This window comes from Mustela erminea, chromosome 1, assembly GCF_009829155.1.
Source record: "Mustela erminea isolate mMusErm1 chromosome 1, mMusErm1.Pri, whole genome shotgun sequence".
NCBI classification, from domain to species: domain Eukaryota; kingdom Metazoa; phylum Chordata; class Mammalia; order Carnivora; family Mustelidae; genus Mustela; species Mustela erminea.
Window position 1 is genome coordinate 210,907,144 of NC_045614.1, and position 22,616 is coordinate 210,929,759.

The 22,616-nt window shown below is 41.0% G+C and overlaps 2 long non-coding RNA genes across 2 annotated transcripts in view; both read right to left on the reverse strand.

Annotated features, from left to right (window-relative positions):
* Positions 1 to 22,616, reverse strand: part of LOC116597162 — a 60,960-nt gene that overhangs the window by 16,430 nt on the left and 21,914 nt on the right. The window contains exons 2-3 of the long non-coding RNA XR_004288474.1: positions 4,976 to 5,183; positions 4,732 to 4,854 (exon numbers count right to left, since the gene is read on the reverse strand). This is a non-coding gene — a long non-coding RNA (uncharacterized LOC116597162). The remainder of the gene's footprint in view (positions 1 to 4,731; positions 4,855 to 4,975; positions 5,184 to 22,616) is intronic.
* On the reverse strand, positions 10,790 to 15,707 carry LOC116597164. Its single transcript, XR_004288475.1, has 3 exons — positions 14,840 to 15,707; positions 13,622 to 13,714; positions 10,790 to 12,366 (listed from the first exon to the last, which is right to left on the reverse strand). It is a non-coding gene; the product is annotated as an uncharacterized LOC116597164 (long non-coding RNA).

The following is a 22,616-nucleotide window of genomic DNA, read 5'->3' on the forward strand; positions in this document are numbered from 1 at the left end:
CAGGGTATCAGAATGGATAAAAAAACAAAACCCATCTATATGTTGCCTCCAAGAAACTCATTTTAAGCCCAAAGACACCTCCAGATTTAAAGTGAGGGGGTGGAAAAGAATTTACCATGCTAATGGACATCAGAAGAAAGCAGGAGTGGCAATCCTTATATCAGATCAATTAGATTTTAAGCCAAAGACTATAATAAGAGATGAGGAAGGACACTATATCATACTCAAAGGGTCTGTCCAACAAGAAGATTTAACAATTTTAAATATCTATGCCCCCAACGTGGGAGCAGCCAACTATATAAACCAATTAATAACAAAATCAAAGAAACACATCAACAATAATACAATAATAGTAGGGGACTTTAACACTCCCCTCACTGAAATGGACAGATCATCCAAGCAAAAGATCAGCAAGGAAATAAAGGCCTTAAACGACACACTGGACCAGATGGACATCACAGATATATTCAGAACATTTCATCCCAAAGCAACAGAATACACATTCTTCTCTAGTGCACATGGAACATTCTCCAGAATAGATCACATCCTCGGTCCTAAATCAGGACTCAACCGGTATCAAAAGATTGGGATCATTCCCTGCATATTTTCAGACCACAATGCTCTAAAGCTAGAACTCAACCACAAAAGGAAGTTTGGAAAGAACCCAAATACATGGAGACTAAACAGCATCCTTCTAAAGAATGAATGGGTCAACCGGGAAATTAAAGAAGAATTGAAAAAAATCATGGAAACAAATGATAATGAAAATACAACGGTTCAAAATCTGTGGGACACAACAAAGGCAGTCCTGAGAGGAAAATATATAGCGGTACAAGCCTTTCTCAAGAAACAAGAAAGGTCTCAGGTACACAACCTAACCCTACACCTAAAGGAGCTGGAGAAAGAACAAGAAAGAAACCCTAAGCCCAGCAGGAGAAGAGAAATCATAAAGATCAGAGCAGAAATCAATGAAATAGAAACCAAAATAACAATAGAACAAATCAACGAAACTAGGAGCTGGTTCTTTGAAAGAATTAATAAAATTGATAAACCCCTGGCCCGACTTATCAAAAAGAAAAGAGAAAGGACCCAAATAAATAAAATCATGAATGAAAGAGGAGAGATCACAACTAACATCAAAGAAATACAAACTGTTATAAGAACATACTATGAGCAACTCTACGCCAATAAATTTGACAATCTGGAAGAAATGGATGCATTCCTAGAAACATATAAACTACCACAACTGAACCAGGAAGAAATAGAAAGCCTGAACAGACCCATAACCAGTAAGGAGATTGAAACAGTCATTAAAAATCTCCAAACAAACAAAAGCCCAGGGCCAGACGGCTTCCCGGGGGAATTCTACCAAACATTTAAAGAAGAACTAATTCCTATTCTCCTGAAACTGTTCCAAAAAATAGAAATGGAAGGAAAACTTCCAAACTCATTTTATGAGGCCAGCATCACCTTGATCCTAAAACCAGACAAGGATCCCACCAAAAAAGAGAGCTATAGACCGATATCCTTGATGAACACAGATGCGAAAATACTCAACAAAATACTAGCCAATAGGATTCAACAGTACATTAAAAAGATTATTCACCACGACCAAGTGGGATTTATTCCAGGGCTGCAAGGTTGGTTCAACATCCGCAAATCAGTCAGTGTGATACAACACATCAATAAAAGAAAGAACAAGAACCATATGATACTCTCAATAGATGCTGAAAAAGCATTTGACAAAGTACAGCATCCCTTCCTGATCAAAACTCTTCAAAGTGTAGGGATAGAGGGCACATACCTCAATATCATCAAAGCCATCTATGAAAAACCCACCGCAAATATCATTCTCAATGGAGAAAAACTGAAAGCTTTTCCGCTAAGGTCAGGAACACGGCAGGGATGTCCATTATCACCACTGCTATTCAACATAGTACTAGAGGTCCTAGCCTCAGCAATCAGACAACAAAAGGAAATTAAAGGCATCCAAATCAGCAAAGAAGAAATCAAATTATCACTCTTCGCAGATGATATGATACTATATGTGGAAAACCCAAAAGACTCCACTCCAAAACTGCTAGAACTTATACAGGAATTCAGTAAAGTGTCAGGATATAAAATCAATGCACAGAAATCAGTTGCATTTCTCTACACCAACAGCAAGACAGAAGAAAGAGAAATTAAGGAGTCCATCCCATTTACAATTGCACCCAAAACCATAAGATACCTAGGAATAAACCTAACCAAAGAGACACAGAATCTATACTCAGAAAACTATAAAGTACTCATGAAAGAAATTGAGGAAGACACAAAGAAATGGAAAAATGTTCCATGCTCCTGGATTGGAAGAATAAATATTGTGAAAATGTCTATGCTACCTAAAGCAATCTACACATTTAATGCAATTCCTATCAAAGTACCATCCATCTTTTTCAAAGAAATGGAACAAATAATGCTAAAATTTATATGGAACCAGAAAAGACCTCGAATAGCCAAAGGGATATTGAAAAAGAAAGCCAACGTTGGTGGCATCACAATTCCGGACTTCAAGCTCTATTACAAAGCTGTCGTCATCAAGACAGCATGGTACTGGCACAAAAACAGACACATAGATCAATGGAACAGAATAGAGAGCCCAGAAATAGACCCTCAACTCTATGGTCAACTAATCTTCGACAAAGCAGGAAAGAATGTCCAATGGCAAAAAGACAGCCTCTTCAATAAATGGTGCTGGGAAAATTGGACAGCCACATGCACAAAAATGAAATTGGACCATTTCCTTACACCACACACAAAAATAGACTCAAAATGGATGAAGGACCTCAATGTGCGAAAGGAATCCATCAAAATCCTTGAGGAGAACACAGGCAGCAACCTCTTTGACCTCAACCGCAGCAACATCTTCCTAGGAACAACGCAAAAGGCAAGGGAAGCAAGGGCAAAAATGAACTATTGGGATTTCATCAAGATCAAAAGCTTTTGCACAGCAAAGGAAACAGTTAACAAAATCAAAAGACAACTGACAGAATGGGAGAAGATATTTGCAAATGACATATCAGATAAAGGACTAGTGTCCAGAATCTATAAAGAACTTAGCAAACTCAACACCCAAAGGACAAATAATCCAATCAAGAAATGGGCAGAGGACATGAACAGACATTTCTGCAAAGAAGACATCCAGATGGCCAACAGACACATGAAAAAGTGCTCCATATCACTCGGCATCAGGGAAATACAAATCAAAACCACAATGAGATATCACCTCACACCAGTCAGAATGGCTAAAATCAACAAGTCAGGAAATGACAGATGCTGGCGAGGATGCGGAGAAAGGGGAACCCTCCTACACTGTTGGTGGGAATGCAAGCTGGTGCAGCCACTCTGGAAAACAGCATGGAGGTTCCTCAAAATGTTGAAAATAGAACTGCCCTATGACCCAGCAATTGCACTATTGGGTATTTACCCTAAGGATACAAATGTAGTGATCCAAAGGGGCACATGCACCCGAATGTTTATAGCAGCAATGTCCACAATAGCCAAACTATGGAAAGAACCTAGATGTCCATCAACAGATGAATGGATCAAGAAGATGTGGTATATATACACAATGGAATACTATGCAGCCATCAAAAGAAATGAAATCTTGCCATTTGCGACAACATGGATGGAACTAGAGCGTATCATGCTTAGCGAAATAAGTCAAGCAGAGAAAGACAACTATCATATGATCTCCCTGATATGAGGAAGTGGTGATGCAACATGGGGGCTTAAGTGGGTAGGAGAAGAATAAAGGAAACAAGATGGGATTGGGAGGGAGACAAACCATAAGTGACTTTTAATCTCACAAAACAAACTGAGGGTTGCTGGGGGGAGGGGGTTTGGGAGAAGGGCGTGGGATTATGGACATTGGGGAGGGTATGTGCTTTAGTGAGTGCTGTGAAGTGTGTAAACCTGGTGATTCACAGACCTGTACCCCTGGGGATAGAGTATTATGCCTCTATCAGAAAGGATGAATACCCAACTTTTGTAGCAACGTGGACGGGACTGGAAGAGATTATGCTGAGTGAAATAAGTCAAGCAGAGAGAGTCAATTATCATATGGTTTCACTTATTTGTGGAGCATAACAAATAGCATGGAGGACATGGGGACTTAGAGTGGAGAAGGGAGTTGGGAGAAATTGGAAGGGGAGGTGAACCATGAGAGACTATGGACTCTGAAAAACAATCTGAGGGTTTTGAAGGGACAGGGGGTGGGAGGTTGGGGTACCAGGTGGTGGGTATTATAGAGGGCATGGATTGCATGGAGCACGGGGTGTGGTGCAAAAATAATGAATACTGTTATGCTGGAAATAAAAAAAAAAAAAAAAAAGAAGAAAGAAAGATAGAAAGAAAAAAAATCTTTCATTCTCATGACATCCTGCTTCTATCTCACCCAAGCCACTCCCAGAACTCTGAGTCTCAGCTTAAATGGTGCTTCCTCCAGGAAGCCTTCTTGGTCCCCTCCACACTGGACTAGTTTCTCCCACTAGGCCTCCCCACATTTGCTTCCCTTTCCCCTTTGAACTTCTCAATCTACTTCTTATGTCAACAGGACCAAACTGAGCCTTCTTTTCCCTTTCCATAGCCCTCCCAGGATGAGGTCACATCTAAAAAAAAAAATAAACCCATCCCCCAAATAGGCTTGAAAAAAGAAGTTGCAAGATAGGGTATAAAATAAGACTACTTTACATTTTATTTCTCCACTGTTCATTCCCAGTGTTTCCTCCTATAGCTGGGGCACAAAAGTACAATAGCACTTGGATTTGGGGTTCCCAAACAGACCAGGTTTGGCCACTCACTGCTGGCAAAATCCTAAAAGCAGAGAGATGAGTAGTGGTGAAAGAAGAGAGGAATTTATTTCAGTTAGGCCAACACCAGGAAGAGAGAAGACTAATGTCTCAAAGACTGTTGCCAAAGTGGCAAAAATACTTACAAGTTTACAAAAGGAAAATGTGGGACAAAGCTTGGTGAGTATGTGCAGGTGGTCAGTGAAGGTCAAGGTGATCATTGTCAAAATCACTGTCATGGGTGGAGTCTTGCTGGCTCAAGGCAGTCCTCACTGCCTGGAGTGGTGGGCTGGTCTTGGTTCTCATGAGAGGATGCTTTGCCCACAGGGTTTTTTGCCTGAATTAAGAGAAAACCTGGAAAGCAGACCTTAATCAATTAGAAAGTTTGAGGTCCAAATGGAGGTTGTTGAAGTCCTCTTTCACTCCAAGGTGGGGAAACTGACTCATAACTCTCTGCCAGAATTCTCTAAAGAACTCTGCTGCCAAACTCAGTCATGTCAGTCTTTGGGAACTTTTCCTCCCTTCCTTGCTCAACCCTGCACTTCCCCTCCAAACACACTCAGCCTGGCGTCTCTGTTTCTTCCAGTTCTGCATCATACCAGACAGCCCAGTAAAAGCACAAGCTGGGAATGGAATGGAGATAGTGATCAAGCACTTGTGTGTCATTACCTATAATTTAATACTTATCTTTTCTAGAAAGTTTAAGATCTTTAAGGGCAAGGACCAAGTGGGATGATTTCACCAAAGGCTGCCCTGATACATATTTCTTGGTGTAAGATCTATTGTTTTAGAAAACTGAAGTATACACAATAGTTTTATTAACTGTAGTCACCATGTTGTACATTAAGTGACCAGATTTTTTTTTCATTTTACAGCTGAAAATTTGTACCCTTCGACCAAAATCTATTTCTTCCACTTGTCAGTACCTGACAAATATCCTTCTACCCTCTGTTTCTAGGAGTTCAACTTTTTTAGATTCCACATATAGGTGAGATCATGCAGTATTTTTCTTTCTGTGTCTGTCTTATTTTACTCAGCATAGTGTTCTCCAGGTCTATCCATATTTTTGCAAATGGCAGGAATTCCATCTTTTTAAGGCCAAATAATATTCTGAATATATACCTTACTCCATATTTTCTTTGTCCACTCATTTATTAGCAGACACTTAGGTTGTTTCCCTATTTCAGTTATTGTGAGCAACCCTGCATGAGAATGCAGATATTTCCCTGAAATAGTGACTTTATTTCCTTCTGATAGATACCCAGAAGTGGGATTGCTAATCATGTGGTAGTTCTCTTCGTGTTTCAGTTTCTCATCTCTCCACTAGAGTTTAAAAATCCAGGAGAGAAGGTATCAGGTTAAAGTTCTTTTTTTTTTTCCCAGCACCTAAAAGAATTCAATATTCATTAGCAGATGCTGAAGAGTAGCATAATGCCACCCAAAATAGCCACTTTGGCATAAGAATTATTTTGAGCTGAAGGCAATTGAGAAAAAGCAGTTAAAAGAAAAGTTCTCTGCCCTCCCCCTAAATGCTTAAAAGCAAATTAGTTAAATTTATATTTATAAAGATGTCTTCCCCGTCCACCAGAAAAAAACAGAAATTAATCACTGGAGATAACTTTGGACCCATATCAGCTCAGAGATGTCAGCAGAGGGATCTACACAACAAACCTTGTAAAACTAGCCCTCATCTGCCATTACTGTCCCCAAATATTTACCTCCCCACAATTTGTCACCCCTAAAAACTCAAAATCTTTTTCATTTGTCCTGTTACCTCTGAAGATTTAATATTCTTTTGTTTAAGATGCTTTATAAGCCCGAGTTTTAACCACCCCTTTGAGTTACTCCTCACTGGGCATCCTGTGCATGTGTGTTGCACAGCACATGCTAATAAACTTCTGTTTCTTTTTCTCCTGGTGGTCTGTCTTTTGTTAGTGTAATATACAGGGCCACAGCCAATGAGCCTAAAATGGGTAGAGGGGAAAAAAGAAGGCTTTCTTCCTCTCCCACAATACTCAATGGACTATAAATAAGCAAAAATTATGAAGGTGTTGATTTTGGTGATTTTTCTATTTTCTCACCCATCTTTTCTTTATTTTTGAGAGAGAGAGAAAGAGGAGGGGTGGTGCAGATGGGGGATGGATATTAAGCAGGTTCCATGCCCAGCATGGAACCCCATGCAAAGCTTGATCCCAAGATCCCTGAATGGAAATCAAGAATCTGATGCTTACCCAACTAAGCCACCTAGGATCCTCTGCCATTTTGATACCACAACTAGATATAAGTGAAAAAGAAAAGGGAGGGAAGTGCTAGGACTCACAAGTGAAATGGTGGCCACTTGATTCTTGATTTGAATTTCTTCAATACATTCAAGAGACACTTTAAACAAAATCAAAACCTATCGAAGGTAACTGAAGATATTATGTGAGGTTTATGCAATGCCTTCTACTCACATTCTGAAGCCCCAGAATACTTTGTCCCTGCACACTCACCAAAAGACCAGCATACTGATGATCTCCCTCTTACCAGTTGTTTTTTTTTTATTTTTTAAATTAGTGAACTTTATTTTTTTTTAATTTTTTATTTTTTATAAACATCTATTTTTATCCCCAGGGGTACAGGTCTGTGAATGGCCAGGTTTACAGACTTCACAGCACAGGGAACTTTATTTTCTAAAGCATTTTTAGGTTTATGAAAAAAATGAACATAATGTACAAATAATTCCAATAGACTCACTTCCCCACTTCAAATTTTCCCTATAGCATCTTGGATTCTTGAGTTACATTTGTTACAATTAAACAATATTGATAAAGTTTTATTAACCATAGTCCATAGTTTATATTAGGGTTGACCACTTGTGTTGTACATTCTTATAGCTTTGACAAATGCATGAAATCACAGTCCCAACATGACAATATCCTGTTACTCCTTTCCCCAACAACCAGTCCTTCTCAATAACTGCTCTTTTTGCTATCCCCATAGTTTTGCCTTTTTCAGGATTTCATAGAGTTGGAAACATACTGTATATTTAGCCTTTTAGATTGGCTTCCGTGTTTCTGGGGCAATATCCAATCAAGGTCCCACCCTGTCTTTTTATAGCTCAGGAGTTTATTTTTTTAATTGTTGAATACTATTCTATTGTATGGATATAACAAAACTGGTTTATCTATTCACCTATTGAAAGACATGTTTTCCAGTTTTAGTAACTAAGCATAAAGCTTCCTTAAATTCTTGTGTGCAGGTTTTTCTGTGGACATAGTTTTCCAGCTCATTTGGTAAATGCTGAGGAGCAGCAACAGCTGGATCACATGGTAAAACTATATTTAGCTTCCTAAGAAATGCCAAACTGCAACAATACATTTTTCTGATTGCCATTATCATTTTACCTCTCCTTTTTTTTAGAGCAATGATGCTTTAGAGTTAATCCGACCTACATCAGTCTTACTATAGCCACAAAAACAAAGGGTTATGGAAAAAGGAGGAGCACCGGAACCAGAAAGAAGTGCATATAAAAGTGTGAGCTTCTTGCCTAGCCACTTTCAAGGGAGAGCTTCCTGTTTTCTACCCTGATTTACAGACCACACAATGTTGCTCTCACGTCACAGTCGGCAGCAGGGCTGGGCAGTCCTGAGCAGAGGCTGGGGCTTCTGAGTTACAGTAAGACATTAGGTAAAATTGACTCCTCCAGGGCCAGCCAGAGGGGTATGTGTACTATGCAGCGGTCTGAACACAACATGAATGACGACAAGAAGAATCCTTCCTCTATGTCTCGGTTGACATACATGTAACAGGCAAGTCTGAAATCATCTCGTCTATAATCATCACAGCACAGGGAGCCAGGCATCATTGTCTATGCCAAAACCCTGAAATCCAACCAAAGCAGCAGTTTTTGAAAACTCCCTCCCTCCACAGACTCTGGCTAACCCCACGCAGAGCATGTGTTCTTGAGTGAAGAGGGCTGAGCTGCGCCGGGATTTGGGGCCACTTGCCACGTAATCTTAGAAACTTTGCTGGCTTCTCTGTCTCCCATTGCCTCCCACCTCCACCATCGGCAGCCAACCTTAAACAGGAATAACATCGAAAACCATGTGAGCCACTCAGACAAAACACAATTTATAATCTCTTAATCACTACCGGGCTAGACAAGCGTCTTCCAACACAAAGTTCCCACACATCCTCCATTCCTTTTATTTCACTCCCACGAAGCCACAAAGTCCTTCCATGGGGACATTGCAAAACCTCTGCAGCAAGAGGATTCAGCCAATTGCATGTCTTTATGGGAGCTTTGGTACAAAGCAATAGTGTTTTGGGAAGGGTCCTCCCAAAAGGATTGGGTGACATTGCACAGGTAAGGTATCCACTAAAGACCAGTTTGCAGGTGGCACCTCTGTGTAGGTTCTGTTTATGCCAGAAAGCTGGGGACCTGGACCAGGGATCGACAGCTGGCTCCAGCCACAGCAAATTCAGGTCAATTCTGAGACCAAACGCCAGCACCCTGCCTTCATTTTTCTATTCTTTTGCAAAGGAATTGCCCTAAGGGTTTCCCTTAAGCTTATGATAAACTAAAAAATTAGTTTTGTATTTTAAGTCAATAGATGTCAAAAGAAGCCTATCCTTCATACTACTGGAGTTAAAATATGGTCCTTCTCCCATTTTTAACCTGAAGGAGTTCCCCTCCACTTGTTTTTATAAGTCACAACAGGGCTTCTTTGGTGGCAAGCCACTGTCTCCTGCTCTCAGACAGAACCTTTGCAGCAAGCCCAGCAGGCACACACATCATCCACACTCCCTCCTGCCCCTGCCCCTGTCCACTCCCCCCCAGCAAGTATTGAAGTATAGAGCCTTCAGAAGTACTCTGGATTCCATTACAAAGAAAATCATGAATAATGCATCAGCTCCTCCAGCTTTAATTTAATTTCAATTGGTGGGAGAAAGAAGTGCAGTACTGTGTCCAGCTGTCCTCCAGGCCCTGGAGGCTGGGAACCTGGGACTGAGGGACCCAGGAGACCTACAGGCAGTTTGCATGGCTGAGCCTTTCAGCTCAGCAGCCCTGCTCAAGGCTCTGGACCGTGAGATGCAACTCACTGTGGACTCTCCTCCATCTAGTAAGGCTGCAAAACCCAATTTGGAGCTGGCACAGCACATGAACCCAAGAGTTCTAGCCTCCTTTCTCTGTCTTTATAAAGCCACACATATTCTAATAAAATGCATGACCTATCCCACAAAATAAGAGATTATAATAAGCATCCACCTAGTCTATAAAAATGAATGGATTTCATGTCTCACAGGCAAAGTCCTGTAGAACTTAGGCACACTGAGGATGACATAAAGGCAAATTGTCATCACCGTTCACCAAAGGTAAATCATGATAATGGAAAGCTATTAAGTATAAAACACTGCAATATGTTTTCATTTCTGGGGGAATAGCTTGCATATCTATGCTAGGAATTTTATGTTAAACAAGGTGTAAATGTTGGGAAATGAGAGTAAAATTGCCAAGTAAAGAAATTTTCATACATGTATATACATGAATAATTTGTCAGTTTAACCAAGTGCTCCATTACTTGGTTAGTACAAGTGTAGAAAATCCAATTATTCTTAGTAAATAAACATGGAACCAGAAGTGAAGACGGAACCAGAAGCTTTCAGTAAGGTAAGATTTTGAAAATAATCAGGAATGTAAATGTAGCTGGACTTTGGGGCATATCATGTCTTTTTTGTGGTGCCAATTTTTCATGTTTGGTAGCAGGAAATGCTTGGTGCACACGCAAACACACGCATGCAATTGTTTTCAACCTACCCGACTCTGGTTCTTTATATTTTGATCACTAACCCAAGCACTTGAGTTTCTTTGCAGACCAAAACAAAGGCTTAGCACTTTGAGAGTTGTTTTATTTTTACAACCTTGGCAAAGCAAGTGTCATTGATTAAATGTCTGAATTCCAGGAGAGAGAGATACACTTGGCAGATTCTGGCTTCCCGAGGATGCTGGACTGGCCCCAACTCAAGGAGAAATTCCAAGGGATGCTTTTTATTTTAATGCCTGCTAATAGATGTCCTGTGGCTTGTCACTGGGTCTGGGGGTGGAGGAGCAACATGTGGGGTGGAGGGATGAGGGTAACACGTGTAGGTACATGGAAATGGCAGAGAGAGAAGGGATCTGGAAGACAGGAATCTGAGCCACTGTCCCATTCATTATTATCTCTTGTGGCCAGCAACATTTGCCCACATCGGGACTTAATAACTATTGTCCTAGCCTGTCCCAACGTTGCAATTCAGTTCCTTCACTTGTTTAAAAATAATGGACCCAAGTTCCATTTCAGCCCAAGATCACTTTGGGATGCTTTTACTGTTTTGACGTTGGTATGAACAGCTGGATCCAAGGAGATACAGGCCATCCATGGTTTCAACTTCAGTCCACACTTGGTTTTGATTAATTTATTAACCCACGGAATCCCTTGGGAAGAGAGGCTAGAGTGGGGAAACACCTGAATTCTTTTGTCTTAATATTTCAGCACTGCTATTCATAAAAACTGCTGAGCCTTCATTCTCTCTATCTCTCTTGCCAGCCAAGGAAAGCATGCTTTTCAGTATTTGGAAATAAGGGAGGGTAAGTGTGTTTTCAATGTATTTTAGGCAAACACACATGCACGCATGCACACACACTTGCCCGCTCACTGCGCCTGTCTGTGTCCAGAGGCTAGGAATTCAGCCTGCTCTCTGAGCCCCTAAATCATGGCAAGTGGAACCTACTTTTAAGTAAGATACATCTAGCTGGGGGAATGGGAGTTTCCTCTTGCTCTTTGAACACCCCCACTCCTGCCCCCGCATGGTTGGGGAAAAAGGGTTAGTGTCAGTTTTATGAGATGGTGAAGCCCTCCCAGTACAAATTCTGCCCTCATTATTATTTTTTTGGGGGGAAGGCTTTTATAAACTTTAAATAATAAAACTGAAGTGCGCACAACCCTTTGTTAATAAGAGCGCATCTTGTAGCAAATGTGAAGCCTTGAGAACAAAGCCAGAGCTATCTTTTCCCTCAGGCCTCTCCACCCAGCATCAAAGAGCCCAAGGGCTTGGTTTAACCTGCCACTCCATGAAAACTCAACCACGCAGAGAGAGTCCCGCTCACTCCAACCGCCAAAAGACTAAATTACCGTCTTTCTAGCAACAATCGCCTTCCTCGGGAATCCATAATTTTCAGCTTATGGTAAATCTTCAATAATTTAGATTTCCCGGGGGAAAGTCAATATTAAATTAGGAGGTAATTATATAGCATTTTACATAAAGGCCACATTATTATTGTTACATAAGTGCATTCTTTATTTGGAGAAATGTTAACCACATGTGTACCAACTCAGTCCCCGACAAATTTCCTTGCACAGAAAGGATGAGGGGCACTTACAGCGGTGGTATGATATCAACAGATTCTTTTAAGAGGTGGGGAGATTAAGGAAGCTTACCATTTCCTGGAAGTGTGCTTGATTTTGTTTTCCAAGCTTTCATCCTTGCTCAGGTGATACAAACTATGTGTCAGCAGCTGAGGAAAGATCAGCAGTTTTATTGCAAAGTGAAAAATGGATCAGAAAACAGCATTTCTCATTAAGTTCTCTTTTTTCCTTTTTCGGTACCCCCCCTAATTCTTTTTTTTTTTTTTTCTTAATTAGGTTATGTTAGTCATCACCCAGTCCTGCATTAGTTTTTGATGTCGTGTCCTGTGATTCACTGTTCGTGTATAACCCCCAGTGCTCATTGCCATATGCACCCTCCTTCATAACCCATCACCTCCCCATTTCTTAAAAATACATAAAATGACGTCTTTCATTACTAATGATTCTGTAAAATCAATATGTAAAGACATTTAAAAGAACACAGTCATATTTTCAACCAGAGTGGATTCTCCAAGAAAAAAATTCAAAAAAGAAAAACACACTCCCTTCTCCTCCCCATTCAATAATAGTCAAACAACAGATGATGGGTTGCCTGCAGGGTAAAAAGCCTAACTTCCATGTTTGAGCTTAAAGGACTGTAAGTTCCTCAATGTGTAAATAATAAGGGATGGCCGGCTCTCACGGCACAGGCAACCAGCTTCAGGAAGGGACTTTGAATGATTCTTGATGCCAACCAGTCTCTTCTGCAGAGTATATGAGGCACTCACGGAAGTTGGGAGTCAGAATGAAACATGAAGCTCATCGTGGAGAACCAAGGCCATGGCATTGCACGCCAGACACCTGCCGGTCCCTGCCCTGAGAGTCTAGATGGAGGGTACCCCCTGAAACTGTGCCTTGTATAGACTGTGCAGCTGGGTGGGTCAGTCCCGAGGCCAGTTGACTCATTTTACAAGTTAAGCAGGGAGACAGGTTTCAAGGCAATCTAAGGAAAACGTTTCTGAAAGTGTCAGCTATCAGAGGTGGGACTCGTGCTCAGGAGGCACTGAGGGCTCATTCCAAAGGGTGTTCAAGCAGAGGCTGCTCTACCACCTGGCATGGGCTTCCAGAGAAGGTTTGAAGCCAGCCTCCTCCACGGCACGCCTCTCTATTAACGTCTTTCCCAACCCCGAGACTCAGGAGCCCATCATTCCAAAACAAGTCTTCAGGCTTCTGAACTTGGGATCAAGGCATGGGGTTGGGGGGGGGACCCTGTACAAAAATGGAAATCAAAACAGCTATTTTGAGAGTGCTCTTACTTAGATACAGGGAGAATAAAGTTGGTGATTCCTCTCTCAGCTGCTACAAAAAATAAATCCTTGTCATACATGCAATTTCCCCCCATTTTCCCCCATACTTGCATCATACCCAACTTCCTCTTCATGCCATTATTTCAGAAATCATCGGCGACTAAGTCACTTCCTCCCTTCCAAGAGCAGTTCGAGAGGTCCTGGCCAAGACCTAAAGGAGGAGGGAGTGGCCTGTGAAGTGTGTGTGTGTGTGTGTGTGTGTGTGTGTGTGCATGCACAGATGGGCAAAAAGGCGTCTATTTTCGCAAAATCAAAAAGTTCTCCTAATGTCCACACATATCAGTCCAGAGCTACAGTCTGTGAAGATGTGGCCCAGACCTCCCAGAGGAGCAATGCCGGGGCAGGCAGGCAAGGGGAGGTTGCATCTGCCACAGCTGTCGCATGAAGGTCCCCATCTACCCTCTCGCTTCTGAGGGAAGTAAAGAACTGGAAAAACTTGAGCCGGAAGTACTATTTCACCAGATACTGAACCCAAAGATGTTTTATCTCAGTGACGGGAGTCAAAAGACAGTGTAATAACTTCAAAAGATCATGATTTTTGGACTTCATCGTTCCTGAGTTTAAAGCCAGGTCCGCCACCTTGCCAAGTTGACCCATAAGAAAGCTCCACGTCGGACCCCCTGGAAAGACACTGACTCAGGTGGCTTGTTTCAAAACAGTTACCCAAACCATGCCCTGGATGTCAGAGTAAGAACGGACAAATGTCATGTACTTGACAAGAGGGGTATACGCTTCTTTGACAAGCTCTGTTACCTGCCAGTGGCCACTCACAGACTTCCAGATGACTGCTAACATTGACAGAATTTATCCTTGAACTGGCCTCGTTCAGGCTTTTCCATGTTTTGGACAAAGCCATCGACTTAGCTCTATCGATAATTAAGATACTTGTACTTTCTTGCCAGCATCGAGCTGTGGGATTCATCTGAGACACTTTCCATATGCAAACTTAGGAAATGAACCATTTCCTAAATAATTCAAGCACAAACAGAATGGAAACCTCAAAATACCTGTGTTCCCAGTTATCTGATAATTCCAGGCAGAAGATACACTTTAGCATGAGTCACATCAAGCATAACTCTTGCTTCACCCTGCCTGTGTACAGCGGCTTGTGGCATCCTATGGCATCTGAGTAAAGCCAGAAATGCAAAAGAGGCAAAAAAGCATAACCCCAAAGAAGTATTTCCTTGTCAACCCAACACTGAACTCAAAAGTCAAACGGAGCAGCATTCCTAAACTCTCCATGACACAAGATTTCTTATAATACTCTTTTAAGTACCAAATGAGCTACATTCTCCAGAACAAAGGATGCTAGTAGGGTGTGCAGAATGTGGTGTCCAGTGGTCCTGCCCAAGGGGCACTGGGACGCTGCCCATAATGGGGCTGCCAGGCGAATTCCGCATCCTTCCAGGAAACACAGCTTTAGGGAGTGATGTCGTAATGCTGTAAATATCAACCAGACCATGTGACCTCCTCCCTCCCAGACTATGCTGACCCTCTCTCTGCATCCCAGCAAGTGGAGAGCAGAAGAGTCGGTTGGTGGGGGAGTGGGGAGGTGGGATCGAGGGTGTCTGACAATAGGGAAGGTGAGAAGGAGAAAACCCACACCCCAACTGCTTTTATGATCATACGTGGCAAAAACAAAATTGAGCCCCTTGAGAACGTTTTGATGTGCATGGTAGAGGCTCCACTCATTTTGCAGGGTAGGAGAAATGCTGGTCCCTAGGTTTGGTCTGTTCCCCTCCCCCAGGAGGCGAGAGAAGAGCAATGTTTCTGCTGGGTCGCGTGTACCAGATGTGTCGCGACGGGAACCCTGTAGCATCGACCTAAGTCTTGCTTTTCACATGTGCAAAATGGGGTGATAAAGTCTGCTTCAGGGGCACAGCTGCTGCCCACTGAGGTGGGTGGGCTTGGCCTCCCCAGGATGTTATGTATAAGCCAATCTTCATTTAGAGTTTTTTTTTCCCCCAAGACCAATTTTATAATTCTCTTTGCTGTTGTTACCGCTACCCCGCAACCACCTTCTGCAAATAATAGCTTCCTTGTTCTACCTCATGATAGAAACTTGAGCATACAGGAAACGTATAAAGAAGAAAACAAAATCTACCTTCCTGTAATCCAAAGGATACATCGGTAAAATCTTCTTTCAGGCCTTCTTTAACCTTTTTTTTTTTTTTTTACATTTAGGCTCATATTATTTCTATTACTTTCATGTTAATTTTTTTGCATATTATTATGACAATTTTTTCCCATCACTGGTTTTTAAAAATTTGTAATATTTGTGGTTTGTGTGTACATGTGATTATAAAAATAATACACACTGCCTTGAATCTGGCCAATTAATTCCTTCTTGCTTTATGAGAGGAAAAAGAACACTTATAATATCCAAACCAGCCCATGGCCGACGGGAAGGGCCAGTCCCCAGAGTGGGAACAATAATCAAACCTCTCTTAATGAAGCCATACAGCAAGCGTATTAAGGGTTGCATAAAGGGCAACTAGAAGCCCAGGATCTGAATCTCTTTCCTGCCTGTGCTTGGGATGATATGTGATTCTGGATTCGGGAGTCACTGAGCCACTGCTACAACATGAAGGGTAATTCTGAAAGATCCATGCAGCTGGCCAGGAAGCTTGAGTGCCGGAGGTAGTTGAAATGTAGTGTTCCTACTGTACCCACCACAGACATAGTTCTGTGACCCATTTATTGAAAGGTATAGTTGTGTTGAAGAAAAAAAAGAAAGAAAGAAACAAAGTAAAGAACACGATTTGATAGGAGTTAGTGTCCTTGAATAGAGACTTTATAAACAGTGAGTGGGAAAGTATGCTCAGAATTTGGGAAATAATAATCAAATGATTAATTATAATCAAATTATTTAAAAATAACTACTGGGGAAAATGGATGCCTTTTTCATTGTATTTTTCTATAATTTTCATAAAATTTGAATCATAAACACACATTTTAGTATACAAAGCTTATACAAATATATATCCTGCTTTTTATTTCACTGTATAACAAGCATTTTCATGTGTGATTAAAACTTTCTTGCAAACTCCATTATCATGACAACAAATTATTCCATCATGTGTTTGTACCAGAATTTACGTCATTGTGTTCATGGTTGTTGGGTGGCTTTCCAAATATTGCACAATTATAAATATCTCAGTAACGAATATCTGTGCTGAAAGCTTGCTTTCAGCTTCTCTTTACTTCCAACAAAGAGAAAGCTCCTGGGGAGTTCTGAGGAAATGGTGTGTGAGTTTTGTTTGAAGGCTTTTGCTATGAACACAATGGAAGTTTCAGGAAGATCCTTCTACTTACAACTCCCTGTCAATGGCTGAGTGCATCCACATTATCACACTCCTGGCTAAAACTGGCTTAACCATGCTTGATCTTTGCTAACATGATGTGTGAAATGCCATGGTTTTCATTTGTTTTTATTTCCTTGATTTTGACTTACAAGTGCCTGTGAAACACTTTGTTTTCACTTTTAATTTTTATTTCTTCTGTGAATTGTCTTCATATCTTTTCCCTCTCTGGCCATCAGTGTTTTCATGTCTTTCTTACTGAGTGGTATAAGTTTCTTAAATAGGTTGATTGTTAACAACAAGTTGATTTGTTTACTACATTTGATGCATATACTGTTCATAGCTTGTCTGCCTAACAATATTGTTCGTGGTATTTGTGACACCTAAATATCTTTGATTTTTTTTTTTACTGTTATCTGTCTATTTTGAGGGAATTTAAAAAAATAGTTTATGCTTACAAAAGTCTTTTCTCATCTGTTGGTCAGATAGTCATGTCCATTTTCTTAGGCCATTTTTGAAATGGTTTTATAAGAGGCTGAGAGAAATACAGAGTTCAGGAATTGTCAGAAGTTCAGAAACCAAAATTTGGAAAGTCAGTTGACCATTGGCCACAGAAGCTGTGTTGGCAAACTGTGGCTGTTGCTGAATGAATTTAGAAGCATAGAACTGCCACCTTCAGAAGGTGAGCTCACACAGTGTCATCAGTGGCTTAAAACTGATTCTGCTGACTGCACCATCCTGCAGTCAAAGAATTGCCAGTCCTCTCCTCTTTGGAATTTGGAATATAGAAAAATTTTATTCTCAATATCTACCCATCTCCTCCCTTCCACATTTGCTTCCCTCTCTTTTCTATTACTATTCTTCTTTCTTTTATGTTCACACTATATGTTCTGTCTCCTGTATCTACTCATGTCCAACTTTCCTGTCAGTCTTCCAGTCAATGGATCTTTCTATGTCTCATCATCTTCCATTGATATCTGTCTCTCTAATATCTACAAATCTATCTTCTGTATCTATGTATCTATTCATCTAGATTGATTCATTATTTCATCTCTTTACATCTGTCCAGCAGTCTATAAGATGTGCCTGGAATTTTATATTATCAATTCAAGTTTGCATAGTGTTGATTCCATATTTTACTATCTATAACATGGGTTTTAATTGACCTTTTGCCTTTTTCAGATTTCTTGCAAATCTTACTTATTTTATTTCAGGTCTGCTGGCATCTCAACCCTGAATCCTGCTCCTCTTCCAGGACCTAAACACAAAGTATGAGTTGATGTCGTTGCCTTACCCCGCAGACCTGAGTCCAGCAGTCCCTTTGTCTCTTCTGACTATAACTTATTGAGAGTGTTCTTTACCTACTCAGGGACATATCTGAAATGCTGATATTCCTGAATATTTTGGTTCAATTTGCTGTTATTCCCTTTCTGAAAACACCAGACACGAAAACCATAGCTTTGGAATAGGCAGTTTCTGAAATGGTATTTGTCCCATTCTCTTTCTATTGCTAAGCACATCAGATGCCACACACATACCACTTTCCACACCTGCTCCAAGCCTGGTTACGTTACCAGGAACTGTAGTCTCAGAACGTTTAAAATTTAGAGATGATGAGAAGAGTGCATCTCTGTAAGGAATATACATGCCCAGGATATCTCCAAAAGCAGCTCTTCATTAGGATGAGCTGGCTTCTCTGTTTCTGTCTCATGAAGGTTCTGAGACCATGCGGGAGCTGTTGACCATGACAGTGGAAGGGGCTCTCACCCTTACAATGTGTCCTGGTTCCAAGCCTTGTTGAATTCTTTTTTTATGTTTCTTTTCATGTGTTAATAAATATTTGAATGTGCCTGGAGAAAGATTTATAGGGCACTGCTATCAGTCCTAGAAGGAAAATGTCATTTGTGAAGGCTGGATGTTCCATCATATAGACGTACCCTGTGATTTTTATCCATTTCCGTATTGCTAGACTTTTGGTTTCTTTATATATTTTCTCTACAAAGGACATCCTTATGAATAAATCCTTGGCCACATTATAGATTATGTCCCAAGAACAGATTTCTAATTTTTTTTTTCAGATTTCAAATTCCTAATCAGTGAGACAAAGAAATAAACATTTTAAGATTCTTAAAATATATTGGCAAACACTTTTGAGAAGTTCTTTGCAATTAAAGGGCTTACCAACAGTTTTTTCAGAGTACTTATTGCACTTAATTCCTGATAATATTGCTGTTGTTGTTTTTTCTAATAATATAGAGCTGAAAACCAAGCGCCAACCAGCACATTTAAAGGGACAAGGGGAGTCTGGCTGGCTCAGCTGTTGAGCATCTGACTCTTGAATTCAGCTCAGGTGAGGATCTCAGGGTCATGGGATTGAGACTCACATGGGGCTCTGAACTCAGCTCGGAGTCTGCTTGTCCCTCTCCCTTTGCTCCTCCCCTCACTTCCCTGCATGCTCACTCTCTTCCTCAAGAAAATAAATAAATAAAATCTTTAAAAAAAAATAAATAAGGAGACAAAGGTATGGAATAAGCAAAAGCGTAAATTTGGTGGAGTGTATGCCCTCAAGAATCTTACACTCCAGTGGGAGAACCTTGGTGCTACAGGTGGCTTGGAGAAGAAGAAATTAAAAGCATCAGTCCTGAAGCTACAAGGCAGTCCTCATTGGAATAGCAGAATCTGAGCTAAGGCTGGCAGAGGGAACAGTCTTAACCAAAGGAAGAGCTTCTTAGGCAGAAGAAAGATGGTGTGCCACCCACCCTGAGGCCAGCACAAGTTGAAAACTTGAGAAACGGAAAGCTTGAAATAAAGTGTGCCCATGAGACCCAAGGGCAGAGGCAGAGTTGCAGAGACTTGTGGAGAATTTAGATGTTAATTATGATTAGACACTTTTAAAGAATTTTGTTAAGCACAGTAAGCATGGTCTAGTGGATTTTCATGCATTTTTTTTTTCTGGCATCTGGTATAGACTAAGGGAGATTATATTTACAAAAAAAACTCTACTGGTTAAGGAGTAAACAGACCATGAGGGGCAAGAATGGAGACACAGAGCTCTGTTGGGGGTTATTACATGGCTCAGAAAGTAATAAAAAGCAATTAAGGTGGTGAGAAAATCCACCACATTTGAAATAAAAATCAACAATAAATGATTGCTTAGTAGAAGTATTTCCCATGCAGTATTTGGGGCATACTTATGCTTAACATCTTCATTGTTTACCTGAAATCAAAATTTAACTGGGTGTCCTGTATTTTTACTTGCTGTATCTGAGTCCCCAACATGAGACATTTCAATAATTTTGATGGAGGAAGATTCCATTAAGAAGACTGAGACAGGACACTTCGGTGGCTCAGTTGGTTAGGCAACAGCCTTTGGCTCAGGTCATGATCCCAGAGTCCTGGATCGAGTCCCGCATCAGGCTTCCATCTCCAAGGAGAGTCTGCTTATCCCTCTGAACTTCTTCCCTCTTATGCTCTCTTTCACTGTCTCTCTCTCAAATAAATTTTTTAAAAAACCTTAAAAAGAAGAAGAAGAAGATGATGATGACGATGACTGAGATCATTTGGTGTTACAGGAAGAAAATCAGGTGTGTTGCTTAATGTTGTGTCAGCTGGTTGGGCTACAGTATCCAGATATTGGTCAAATATTATTCTAGGGTGGTTTTGGATGAGATTAATGTTGAAATTGACAGACTCTGAGTAAAGCAAACTGTTCTCTATAATGCGAGTGGTCCTCATTAGGTAAAGCCCCGAGTGGAAACAAGACTGACTTCCACCCACCAAGAAGGAATTCTTCAGTAGAGGATCTTTGTGGACTCGAATTGCAGCTTTAGCTCTTCTCTAGCCCTCCATCCAGCCTGTTGGCCCACCTTACAGATTCTGCACTGGCCCCTTCCATAATCTCATGAGCCAATTCCTTAAAGTAACTCTTCTCATTCCTCTCTCTCCTCCCTCTCTCCTCACCCCTAATCTGTAGATGGATGGATAGAGAGATGGATAGATAGTTAGATGTTTTATTGTTCTTTTTTTCTCCAAGACACCAGTTGTATGGGGTGTCCCAGGAACAAAGAAAAGAAAGGTTGGAAGCAGTAAAAAATTAACTTGGCAAAGGTAACTTATTGGCAACTCTGATCTAAGTCATGATATAAAAAAACATGGTATATTATTGTTTTTTGGGGGGGTTTATTTGATTACTTGTGAAAATCCTGGTTCTTCATAATTATTAACCATTTCTAAGTTCTTTAGAGCTCCAGCTTTGCAGGATTGTGGCAGGACCTTTCTTTTCTGACCCACATATCTATGACCTAATTGTGGCAGATGCTTTTGGTGTCCCATTGGACAAATAAATATAATGCCAGGCATCAGCAAAGGCTATGATGAAAAGCAAGATAAGCAGAAAGGAAGAGGACAGGCAAGGACCACTATTGTAGAAAAGATGGTCTCTGGAGAGACAACATCTGAGCAGAAATCTAAATAAAGGAGATGAAAGAGAGAGGGCAATATCTGGGGGAAGATCCCTAAAGCCAGAGAGCAGCCATGCAAAGGCCCTGAGGCAGAAGCATCCTGTCTCCGGCCATCTCCTTGCTGGTACTGGGGACAGGTAGTAAATTGCAATGGAAAGAGCTTAAGAGTCAGCATCGTGGTGAGTTCTTGCCCCAACCCTGCCATTAACCAGCTGCTTCAAGTGGAACAATTCCCTTCTCATCTTTCAGTATCAGTTTCTTAATCTAAAGAACCATGGGGGTGGATAAGTAATTCTTTCAGGTCCTGGCCAGCTCGTACACCCTATAATTCTAAAGGTGGAGGAATGCTGTCATTGTCATTTTTCCCTCAGCAGGGTTTTATTTTCTAGGATTGAAGCTTCACCCGACAGCCTTGACTTGCCAACTACACTTTTACTTTCCGACAGGTAGGGAAATATTTTTGCTAGAGCTCAGACACTGGAAAACAACATTGTATGATGCAGGACGCTTGGTCTGGGGTGAGTAGACAAGCCCGATGTCCTCCCCACATGCTGGAGTCTGGCACGAGTTTGTACAATTCTATGAAAGGCAAGACCAAGCAGGACACTGTTTTTCCCAGAGAAATGATTAGACTATGAGAGAAAAAAAAAAAAAAAAAAAACGGAGCCATGTAATTTATGGCTTGTGTTAACAGTGAGTGCAGTCAACACGCAAAGCCATCTCTCTGTCCGATAAGAAGTTGCTTTGGAGACGGACCTTGCACAAAGCATAGACATAACAGCACAGAGATGGAGACACATTCTCCTTTGTCATTAGACAATTAAGAGCTTTTGGAAGAAAAACAAATGTCTGAGTTCTCTTTAATGACTGCTGTGCAAAATGAAAGAACACTTTTGCTTTATTCTGTGGTAGAATTTGCCAAAATCCTGAGCTTTTTTATTTTACTCTGGCTAAAAAATAAGAAAAATTGGCCAAATGAAGTCTTCCTGCGATTTTTTTTTCAGGACAAAGAAGAAATTTGAGCATGAAGAACAATATGCAAATAGGTTAATGAGTGAAAAAGAACATGGATTTCTGCATTATGGCCCTGGGCAGGCTGGACAGAAGCATATTAGGGAGCATTCTCTTACTTCCTCTGAACTAAAAGACTAGGAAAACCCTGAAATTATCTTGCATGAAAACCTGCATCTTCTGGCCAGTGGGGAAGGAAATGACCTTTCCAGGCTTCCTCCAGTCTGTTTACAGACCTAAGGTCAAGACTGGAAGGGCTGGTAGATTCTCAGCATCTCCC